Here is a 12,654-nt window from a genome sequence, read left to right as displayed (position 1 = left end):
AAAATTGATTTGGGTTTACGACTTCACGATTTATATTCTTACGCTGAACCCGCCATACTCGATCGAGTGGTCTCTACTCGATCGAGTCACCAGACTACTCGATCGAGTAGCCTACACTAGATCGAGTTCCCATTCCCCAAGGTCGCTAAGTTCCAAGTCCGTTTGTGTGAAAGTTTCAAGAAGGTCACACATATGTCTAAGGTCAGTCAACAAGCAGTCAACGAGTCCCTAATAGGGCGGGTACTACAGTCTTTCCCCCTTAAAAGGAACTTCGTCCCCGAAGTTCAACTTATCGACTCTCACAAACCGAAAGTATATCCTAAGCCAAGGTGACTAACAACAACCCAACTCGACAAGAACCACTATAACCATACCCGAAACATACCGCTCAACCTCCCATGCCGACTAGTCATCATCATCCTCTCTCGCGAATAAAATTATCCAAACACAACTCCATCACGAGTCACCATTCAAGTGTTACCAAATTGAAAGGTACATAGATACAAACTACTACTTCTATTTTACGAAACAAATACAACACAATTAAATTACTCCACATAATTCATATCTTCATAACAAGCCAACGATTTAAATTACCCAACCATTGATTGGGTCACTTGAACAACAATTAAATTATTTAAAAGAAATAACAAATAAATTATTAATACATTACTTAAAAGACGACGTTTTTGACATTTTCACGCGCGACATTACTCTTTCCCTCTTAAAAGGAACTTCGTCCTCAAAGTTCACCTTTAAGATGAGATATAACACGATAAAACAAAAACCACCACCTATCCTTTGGCATTATAAGAATAACATGCATTCATGTGAACATATAAGATGAAAATTAACAACCCAAAAATGGATCTGTCATGCCCAGCAAATACGACTCGTTAATCGTTATACATAGAAATTGAAAAGTAATTTGCCTATGTGACACCATGATATCATTGCGGCCAACACAATGTCAACATAATCCATCCCGAAATGATCACCAAACGAATAAACAAAACTTAGTAACCACATAGAACGACAATTACCGTATACTTCCTTGATACAACCCATTCACAAGTAGATAGCATAAAGGTAAATATCAATGAGCCCAATATGGCTCAACAAAATACTCCCATTATCAATGTCAAATGAAAGAAAAATGGTTTTCATGTTTGTACATGGATACTTGATCGAGTCAGCCGTACTTGATCGAGTACAAAGCAAGGTACTCGATCGAGTTAGACATACTCGATCGAGTATGTGCAGATCAGAATGCTCGTTAAAATGCAACATGCATGGTACTCGATCAAGTTCAGGGTACTCGATCGAGTATCTCCAGGTCAGAATACAACCTAATGCCACATCAAGCAAAGAAATATGCAAGGTTTCAGGTTTTTATTCCCGACATCATTGTACCTACACACCAGATCTAAAAACGAGTTACGAGTATGGCCTTATGGCCGATTACATCACCAAGTAAAAATCCAAATCCGCAATAAAGATAAAATCCAACACAAGTTTACTAACACAAGCATGAAAATAAAGAACGGTCACTCAAGGTCACCACCACGATCCTCTTCTATCTTCTCATCACCTCCAGCTTCTGAAGTGCCAGCTCCCGATGTGCCTCCTCCAAACCCTCCTTCGATAGCAGCTGCTATCCTTGGGTCTCCTCCGCTCCTCCACGGTGCATGACATCCATAAGGATAGCTCTCTGGAGCTCCCCATGTGGACCGATCCACCCCGTAGGAGTGAAACACACCGTTATCGTTCCCTACTCCATGCCACCATAGCGGATGAGCCAAGTTGGTCCCCACACCCTGAACATAAGCCATATCATGGAGGTTCCGGAGCACCAAAGCGTTCAACACCCTCTCCGTGAGCTCACTCATCTGCATCTGAGGCCTAAAAGGAGTTGGGTAACCCGGGTATTGGTACCGAGGTAGTCCCTGCTGGACAAACTGTGACTCCCCAGTCCCCAACAACCTCGCTAGCTCTCCGGGGTCCTCTACCCTCCCTAGGCACCTGATTTTCCCTCCGAGTACGGTCTCCCCCAAACGACTCTGGCATCTTCTCCAGAAGGTCATTGATGATCAAGTAGGTTTGGTCAGGAAGGTTAGCCTCCTCACTATCAAGGGAAGCCTCCACCAAAGGCTCAGTCACATGAATATGGTCAGTGTCAGGTACTCTCATCCAACTCTTACCCCGCACCCTCCAAGCTAGACCTCCACCCTCCAACACTCGCAACCACTTCTGATGTTTGAAGTAGTCCTTATCCAAGGTCGGGACAACATGGCACATAGGTTTGAGAGTAGGTGAAGCCTCAAAGTTCGTCAACCTCTCAGCTAGATGGGTGGTGATAGCGCCGCAACTGATATGGCGAATTGAAGACCTAGCCATCAAAACTAAGCTAGCACACTCACTATCGCAGGGGCACTATAAGCAAAGTGCTTCTCCCTGGTGGTGTTAAGATAAGAGATCAACAACATAACTCATGTGAGTTCAGCTTACTCACATCCTTCCTCGTGTACAACAAACAAGTCAAAGATTGGAGTAAAATCTTCAAGGTCATGTGATGCACATCATTAATTAGCATAGCACTAGAGGTATGGGCAGGTCTACCAGTGAGCAAGGGCAGGTAACTATTAGCTCCACACTCAGTCAGGACATCACTAAGATATCCCTTCTTAGGCCGGGTAAGCCTCAAGTGGTCAGCAAGCTGGTCAAGAATCAGGTAAAAGCTCGTGTTCATCAACCTACAACCCACCGTCTTCCCAGTCACGTCATAAGAAAAGGAACTCATGAACTCAAGAGTCAGAAAGGCATAAGAATGCTTCCTCAACCTATACAAACCCTCCAAACCCAAGATCTCAAAGATATGACGGACATCAACCTCAATCTTTAACTCCTCCAACAAACCCACATCTATACACCTTGTTGGCTTCAAGATGCGATCTAGGAAGTTCACAAAGGCATCCCTTTGTTTGAAGTCAGCGAAAATTACCGTCGGATATTGAGGTACCGACGGAACTATGGGCCCTTGACTTCCCTCTCCCACCTCCTCCGCGACGGCCTTCTTGGCTCGGGTTCTCTTATTCTGAGGTCATGTGGCGGCTGTTCCCGGCACCTGTTTCAACATAGTTAGCCAACATTGGGTTTTATAAACTTAAAGTGGAAGCTTTCAAATGTTATATACAAAAACATGAGACTTAAGACGAATTTCCTTTGCAAAATATGTAAAATTGAGAGCAAAATATGGTTTTACCAACTTCCTTTACTCTTTGCATTTCATAAAAGATGGGTTAAAATCTCAAAATACGAAGTTTGGGCAAGTTATAGAAGGATTCCAGGGTTGATTGTTACCGAATTTAAGCTAAACAATTTGACTTTTGTAGCAAAATTGGGGTAAAGTTTCAAACTTGTATACTCAAAAGATGAAGTTTTAAGACGAAATTTTCTATGAAAATAGCTAGAATAAATCATCAAATATGATAATACTAGCATCCCTTACCCTTTTCCAACCTTTAAAGATGATCTAGATGAAAGAAATTGAAAATTTGGGGGTAAATCCTAGAAAATTCGGGTTGAATATTACCAGAAATTGGGTTAAATTTGTAGTTCCTATCATCAATAATAGGGATTCAAGGTAGTTTCTATCAAAATCTAGCAATTATAAGAAAATCTTATGGCATAAATCAAAAATTTTCAGAAATTATAACACTACTATCGGCTTCTAATTACATCAAAATCAAAGAAAGAAGTAAAAAGTTATCTTGAATTAGTTTGCAAATCGAATTAGATGGATGAACATAGGGCGATTTGGAAGAAACCAAGCACAAATTTCACCATGTTTTTGTAGCGAATAAGGTTTATGAGAGTTTTAGGGTTAGAAAGAAGAAATAAGAAGGAAAGAATGAAAATAGTTGGGGATATAAGTCCCGAAAAATAATAAAGATCCTGTGTTCTGTAGCAGCGGCACTCAATCAAGTGTATGAGGTATTTGAGCGAGTTAGGGGTGCTCGGCCGAGTTTCGGCATTTGCAGAATTGACATCAAATCTGTTTTCCACCGAACTCGATCGAGTGACCCATCTACTCGGTCGAGTAAGGCCTACTCGATCGAGTACTCCCTCGTACTCGGTCGGGTAAGTAAAAAAAAAACTATTAAAGTTAATTACAAGCTTTACTCAACAAAGGAAAGATACAACTGACGTAACAAAACAACTACGGTGAGACTATCCATGCCAAGACTCGGTGAAAGACTTATCCCTCCAACGTACCCCGATAAGCCATCCCCGAAGATGACTCCACTCAGCCAGGGACGCACCCCACATATAAATACAATAATGCTACTACACAATCAGAGATACCACGCACCACACATGACAACCAATCGACAGTACTGAGTAGGAAAACCTACCTTTAGCAATCAGCAACTACGTCGCATACATCCATATGAAGATAAGGCAACCTCCATCAAAACCGATCACAACCAGTAGGAAAATCCCTATTACAAACAACCATAACCACAACGAAACCTAAGGATGATGACGATGACTTACCTATGCTTGGCATTCCGGCGACACGACCGTGACCCGACTCAAGCCTCCGTCCCCATGGTGCTTCCAAGTGTGAGGGATCCTAAAAGGTTGAATGGTGGTGAGGGAGCAGATGTGTCATCGATTAGGTTTTGGGAGAAATGAAAATGAAAACTGATTTGCGTTTACGACTTCACGATTTCTATTCTTACGCTGAACCCACCATACTCGATCAAGTATGGAGCTTACTCGATCGAGTGGCCTCTACTTAATCGAGTGACAAGACGACTTGATCGAGTAGCCTATGCTAGACGGAGTTCCTATTTCCTAAGGTCGTTAAGTTCCAAGTCCGTTTGTGTGAAAGGTTCAAAAAGGTCAAACATGTGTCTAAGGTCAGTCAACAAGCAGTCAACGGGTCCCTAATAGGGCGGGTATTACAGTCTTCCCCCCTTAAAAGGAACTTCGTCCCCGAAGTTCAGCTCATCGCCTCCCACAAACCGAAATTATATACTAAGCCAAGGTGACTAACAACAACCTAACTCGACAAAAACCACTATAACCATACCCGAAACATACCGCTCAACCTCCCATGCCGACTAGTCATCATCCTCGTCTCTCGCAAATACAATTATACAAACACAACTCCATCACGAGTCACCATTCAAGTGTTACCATATTGAAAATTTACATAGATACAAACTACTACTTCTATTTTACCAAACAAATACAACACAATTAAATTACTACACATAATTTATATCTTCATAACAAGCCAATGATTTAATTTACCCAACAATTGATTGGGTCACTTGAATAACAATTAAATTACTTAAAAGAAATAACAAAAAAATTATTTATACATTAAAAGACGACGTTTTTGACATTTTCACGCGCGACATTACTAACCTTGCTCTTATACCACTTTGTAACAACCCCATCTATCAAGGAGCCTTAAAAAGACCTTCCCTAGCAGATACGAGCATTACCATCCCGGTTGCCCGAGGAATAAAATATCACAACGTCAATAAAGGTAATTACAAGCTTTACTCAACAAAGGAAAGATACAACTGACGTAACAAAACAACTACGGTGAAACTATCCATGCACTACGCCAAATAAGTTCTTCAATAACGATCAGATAATGCAATTACCGTTTTTAAATAGAAACACGGAACCGTTATTGCAACGACAGTTGTTAAATATATATTACGGTTGTACAAACGCGCGACCGTTATATAACATCAATAACGGATCTATAATACCGTTATCACAACTTAAGAACGGTTATTAAACTGTTGTTAAATATGTTTATGACAACGGGTATATTTTTGAGAAACCGTTATTAAATCTTAATAACAGTTTCAAATCCGTTGTCGTAGTTTACTATTGACAACGGTTTAGTGGTATCAAAATCGTTGTTAAATATTATATATGATAACGGTTCATTTCGTTATCTTATTTAATTGAATGTCAAAATTTAACAACCGCTTTATTGCATGCAAAACCATTGTTATATTTATCTATTGACAACGGTATGTAACCGTTTTCTATTTTTATTGATGAAACTTTGACAACGGTTCTGTTGAAATAAACCGTTGTACAAGTTTTTAATTCGACAACGGTTATCGTTCGTTATCTTATATTTTTGGCCGTTTGAATGGGAGGGAAAATATGTCAATGGTTATTTATCTAAATAAAACTGTTGTCAAATAATTGTTTACAACGGGTTGTTTTTAACCGTTATCGTTTTTAATTTTTTTTTTTTTTTTTTTTTTTTTAAAAAAAATGATTCTGGCTTGTTCTAGTAGCTGCTGAAATGCTATTTTTTCTGAAGCGTTTCTAGTAGCTGCTGAAAAATAGCATTCCAGCAGCTGTGCACTGCAAAAATTCAATCCTCCATCAAAATATTATAACCCATGATCAATTAAACCCAGTCTAAAAACAGTACAAACAGGATGATTAAAAGTCAATACACAACTTCCTCAATAAAAAAAAAGAAGTTAATACACAACGGCTCTATATATACACGTACATAAAGCATGAGCAAACTATTGAGACTCCGCTAATAAAACTACATAACTTGCCCACATATTTCTCAACTGGGTGATGTCTTCTGGCGAATAGTCTGGGACTTAGTTGAGTATTAGTGGAAACTACAATTCAAAATATACATAATCAAAATAGACAGAATATATGGAAGTATACAGAATTGAACTCAATTTACGTCTGAAATAGTTTTTAAATCACACTAACCCGTATCAGAATGGTAGAATAATTTCCGTTGATAACCTCCCACATGGACTGACAAGCGTAAAAGGCGCATTGTTTGTCTTCTGGTGCTTTAGGAGGCTATTATATAAATCACACACAAATCAGCTGAATTAGATAATCAACCTCTCGCATAAACATAAATTGAATGATACGAGTAATTATTAAGAATACACTTACTAATGGCGTGATAAAATTGGGATAGGTGTTGTTTTTATATTTCCCAAGTAGACATAATCTTTTTTTTTTTGCTTCAAAAACACTAATTCATAAATATACACACATGCCATTATTATTTTCATATATATATATATATGGCTCAAGTCATACAATAACAAATGACATTATTGAAGGTTGTAAACTTACTCAGTTATCATCTTTACTATACTGTCAGAGGGTTTGCCTTCGCGAGAGTCAATCCAGTACACTGTTTTTGTTTCCACTTAGATTGCCATTAGCACCCAATTCTTCCTATTCAATTTGGGACATTGAATTGTTAGTTCATTTACACGCATGTAAGCATGTTAATAATAAATTTATAGAATCGTGATTCATTACAATAATCACGTATTATATATACATATTCTCATTGTAGGGGGAAAGCCATAATTTTTTGGTCGACATCAATCGACGAGCGATACTATTGATTTGTTCTTCGTATGAAATTTTGTGCACAGAGAACGCCTTATGACTCAAGAATCCGTAGACGTGAATTGAAAACTTCCTCTCAGCGATCTGATTATTTAGGTACCTATTACGCCACTTGGAACAAAGAATGTTATTGTAATTGATAATTTAAACAAACATCATTATTCTAAATAGAAATGACTAAATAGTTTTATTAATAAAACTTACTTCATCCAAATCAAAATGTGAACATCATCTAAATTGTCAAGGTCGACAAATTCCATCAGTTGCTTCGGGTCAAGTATGGCTATATCAGCTGCGCCCATAATTTCCTCTTCAATGTTAATCATGACTACATCCCCTCTAAGTGATTTCTTTACAACCAGGTTGTGCAAAGCCTTCAGCGAAGTAGTTTTCATTATTTTCTTATATGCACACGATTCATAATAAGAATCAAAGTAGGCTTGACTGCAACAAAAGTAGCTAGCTTATATTGTATGTCGTGTGGTTTTATTTTTGGGGAAGACGTAGTCCTTTCGGTGACTTTATCCATTAAAGTAGTAGTAATAGCTTTAGCTGCCGCTATGGCTTTGCTTAACTTCTGCAAATGTAAAGATTAAAGTACTTACGATATGTTAATATTCGTACCCATATATATTTAAAGAACAAGTAATAATTAACGTCTGCATATAGGTACCTCGAGGAGGACAACATTGATGACGTTATTAGGCCATTGCACATAAGAACTTAGAGCTTCTTTCAAATAAGTGACCTCCTCATTAGGAAATGGTACTTTTACTTCCCCATACTCGTCTTTATATAATTAGGACACTTCCACTTTCCTACATTTGTCACGAAGGGGTATACCATGAACCATAACTTGTTAAAGCCGGTCGTAAGCGAACACGTATCCTCTGGCAACAATAACTTTCTGTTTCCCCTGTAAATAGAACAGATGACATGTGTGGACATGGGCCCACCTACGACGCCCAGCCGATCTGTGGACATGGCAGCGATCTTTGAAAGCCACGCTCAGTGGTGTAAAAATGCTTTCGACCAGATCATTTTAGATCGGTCGGTTTCGTCTCGGTAAGGGTCTCGAAATGTTGCAAGAGATGTTTGAAGTTGCCACCAAGCATTTGTGGGATGCTTGGAACCCGTTCGAATCCACTTTATACCTAGGTCAACCAAGGCAAAAAAGCATTATTTCACATAGGTACTAAAGATAAGGAGTCGTCTCTCTTTAGCATCCTATCTCTAGAATGACTCTTGTTCGACCTGGATAAGGTCGTCCACTATCCAAAGTTTCTGAGTAAGAGGTGAAGGTACATATTGAGAAGCCCTTTAATCGGAGACCCAATACCGCCCGCGTTAGCGGCCTCTACTGATCGATCTTGGTTGGTTAAATGCAAAAGTTGATAAAACGGGTAACTGCATGAATGCGCATCCACAAGTTTAAACCTAACATGTGAGCTTTCTATGTCGGTTGTTTATCCAAATATCAAGTAATTGATGTCAAGTTGTATTTAATTTTTATTTGAATGCAAGACGAAAATTAAACATCCATTTACCAGGTTAGGTTTATTGTGCATAACGTGATCCATTTGTCTTAGAAAGGCGTTTTGCAAATACAAAGTAAAAGGGCAGTCTTGCCATCTGATCCGTCCGGTATTCGGGTTAGTCGAAGTCGGGATTGTCCTAGACAAGTACTGGAAAGGGAGCAGAACCTGCATCAGGCAGCCTATTGAGGCGTGAGCCATCAGGCGATGCAAAGAGGCCTGTCCTGGTTTGAAAACTGGAAAACAGTTGGCCTGTTTAGGCACGAGGTAGCTGACTGTCTAAAGGACGTCTTCTGACTGTTGAAAACGTTTGTAAAGCGGTTTGTAAAGGGGGGTGGGGTGGGGTGTTTGAACCTATCTTCGTTTGAAAAGGTCGTTTAGACTGGTTTTGTGTTAATGTGAGGAACGGGACTCGAACAGTCATCATTGTATTTGACGATATTCGATGTCGAGTTCGGTTTGCAAGCTTGACATGAATAGTTTTGAAAAAAATGATTATGAACTAATTGTATTAAGTTCATTTGTTTGTAATTAGTTAATGTTTATCATCGTACTCGGGTTTAAACCGACATTGTATGTGGAACCAAGGATGACTATGCATGTATGACTAATATGTTTGTTTTGAAATGTAAAGAAATGAATAAAAAAGGTTTTAAAATGGCTTTTTAAATGTGATTAACCAAATATTATCACCAAACACGGATTAAACCGTCATGGTATAAGGAACCAAGGGTAAAAATGATTTATGGTTACAAAAGTTTATCATAAAAAATATCCGAAACGGGAAAAACCGGTTGTAAAATAAGATGAAAATGGAAAGAATGAACTCAAACACGTTTGAGTTCTGACCTGGACACCCCATTGAGGCGCGAGGTACCTAGTGGTGACTAGGGCCTTCTATTTCCGGTCAAAACTCGGTTTTGGCTCATTTGATCCGTATTTTGGACCATGTTATGCTAGTTTTAGCATGTTAAGGTCATAAAAACAGATAAAAAGACATGAAAGAAGAGGATTATTCCACCCTCATACTTACATGCTAGGTTTGAGACGAGAAATCGACGGAAGTGTAACAACTTGTTAGGTCGGAAAACTCGGTTGAAAACCGTTTTAGCAATGTAAAGAGTGTTTTGCTTAGTTTATGATTGTGTAGCTGGTCGAAATGGTCGGTCAAGTGATTGAATGCATGATGACGGTACCAAACAATGTGTAAGGCTTGTATTTTCGATCGGTAGGTCGAAAACACGTGTCGGTTTGTGACTTAAGAAGTCGAGTCTAGAATTTTATGGGAGAAATGAGGGGGCGGACACTTCTGTACCTTCAAATGGTGGCATTTGAGGGGTATTTATAGAAGATTGAGTGATTGTGTGCGTTTTGAGCTACGTGGCCGCATGGGCTACTCGAAGAGGCGCAAGCCATTTCGCGGGTCTTCGAGCTGTCTTGTCATTATCACGCAATTGAAATCATGATTTGTTCGTCCTAGATTTTGGATGGCATGATTGTAGTACTTGACCATTCAAGTATACTGGGTATAATTAACATGGAAACTTTGTGATGTTTGTTTTTTGTGTTTGACTCGGTTTTGACTCGTTGTTGGAGTCGGGATTTGAATTTTTGAGTTGGTTTTTGGCACGGTGTCGATTTTTGACTCTAGTTAGTGTCATTGCGACCTCGTCGTCGTGCATAAAACACTCCAAGTACTTTTGAAAAGTTTTGAAAATGTTTTATTTTCTAAACGTTTTGAGTTTTCCGACGTATAGTTACACAAAACTGTCGATTAAACGTTGCGATTCCTAAGCATGTTGTAGTCCGATATTCATCGGCTATTTGTTGGGGAATCAACAGATACTGGGTATCTACAGACCCCCCCACTTTGACTAAGACTTGGACAGGGCAAAAGTCAAAGTATAGCTCCCAGGTCAATCGAAGATTACAACCTGGAGACTGAAGCAACGTCGAGGCGACTCGAAAGGATTTGGGCCAAGGACCTGCCGTTGGGAAGGGAGTCACCGAGGCGACTCGGGGATACGAGTCAAGGACCTGTTGTCAGGAACAGTTTAGAGTTTGTCGAATATCCGTGTGGGTCGTTTTAAGTCCGTTAGACTACGAACGAAAGCTCGCCAGCCATAGGAAGGAGTCATACCTGAGGCATCTTCGGGATATGTCCTTGAGTTGTTTCTTGTTTGCGCGCGAAGGCTCGCCAGCCATATTGCGGATATGATGGGGTTCGCCAGCCACATTAAAGGTTCGTTTTGAGGCTCGCCAGCCATGTTGAAGATACGTTTTGAGGCTCGCCAGCAGTGTTGGTGGTGCGTTTTGAGGCTCGCCAGCCATGTTGAAGGTGCATTTTGAGGCTCGCCAGCCTTGTTGGTGGTGCGTTTTGAGGCTCGCCAGCCATGTTGAAGGTGCGCTTTGAGGCTCGCCAGCCATGTTGAAGGATCGACCGTGGTAAATAGCAGTCTTGGACAAGCCTATTTCGAGAGGTCGTTGAATTAGTGGGCTCCATGGGGAGGCCTCTGATATCATGCTGGGGAATATCGGTGTTTATGTTGGATGTTTATAGCGCCGGAAAGAGATAGGCTCGAGACTGGCTCCTGTGGTTGGCGGTTTCTGTTATTGTCATTTCGAATTTCGAAGAGAGGTAACGGTTTTTACTGCCGTTGCTCGGAGTTTGTAGAAATGGCAGATGTGAATTCCGCCATTCGATGTGTGTTTGGGAGATAACAGTTTTGATCCCGTCTTCTCGTGATTTAAAATTTGTGAGGAGTGGTGAATTTGAATTTCACTATCTTGTTCGAAGGTGTGACGGTTTTTAATGCTGTTTGTTTGAATTTTGGGAAAATAGCGAATTTTGAATTTTGAATTTCGTTATTCTGTTTTTGTGGGGAAGGGACAGTTTTTTATTCCGTCGTTTGAAATTTGAAATTTGTGTGGAAATGGCGAACTTGAATTTCACCATTTTGTCTTTTTTTGATTTGAAGGTGACGGTTTTAATTTCGCCGTTTGAAATTTGTGAAAAATAGCGAATTTGAAGTTCACTTTTTTCGTTTTTGTGATTTGAAAATGACGGTTTTTAATTCCGTCATTTGAAATTTGTGAAAATAGCGAATTTGAATTTCAGTATTTTGTTTTTGTGATTTGAAAATGAAGGTTTTTAATTCCGTCGTTTGAAATTTGTGAAAATAGCGAATTTGAATTTCACTATTTTGTTTTTGTGTTTTGAAAATGGCGGTTTTTTATTCTGTCGTTTAAAATTTGTGAAAATAGCGAATTTGAATTTCACTATTTTGTTTTTGTGATTTGAAAGTGACGTTTTTTAATTCCATCGTTTGAAATTTGTTAAAATAGCGAATTTGAATTTCACTATTTTGCTTTTATGATTTGAAAATGACGGTTTTTAATTCCGTCGTTTGAAATTTGTGAAAATAGCCTCTCCTTTTTTCTGTGAAATTTGTGAAAATAGCGAATTAATTCCGTCATCCTGCGATGCAAGGAGCCTCTCCTTTTTTCTGTAAAAAGACGCGAGAAGGCCGAGCTCCCCATTGTCTTCGTCTTCTTCGACATAAAACCGCAAAACCCAACAAAAATCGCCATTTTCGACTTTGCTATTTGCTTATCTTGGTGCCATTGCCTTCATGTCATCTCAAGGTATGTAAATCCTCTGGAATCC

The sequence above is a fragment of the Silene latifolia genome, chromosome 10 (assembly GCF_048544455.1).
Source record: "Silene latifolia isolate original U9 population chromosome 10, ASM4854445v1, whole genome shotgun sequence".
Taxonomy (NCBI): Eukaryota; Viridiplantae; Streptophyta; class Magnoliopsida; order Caryophyllales; family Caryophyllaceae; genus Silene; species Silene latifolia.
Note: the sequence above shows the minus strand (reverse complement) of the source record.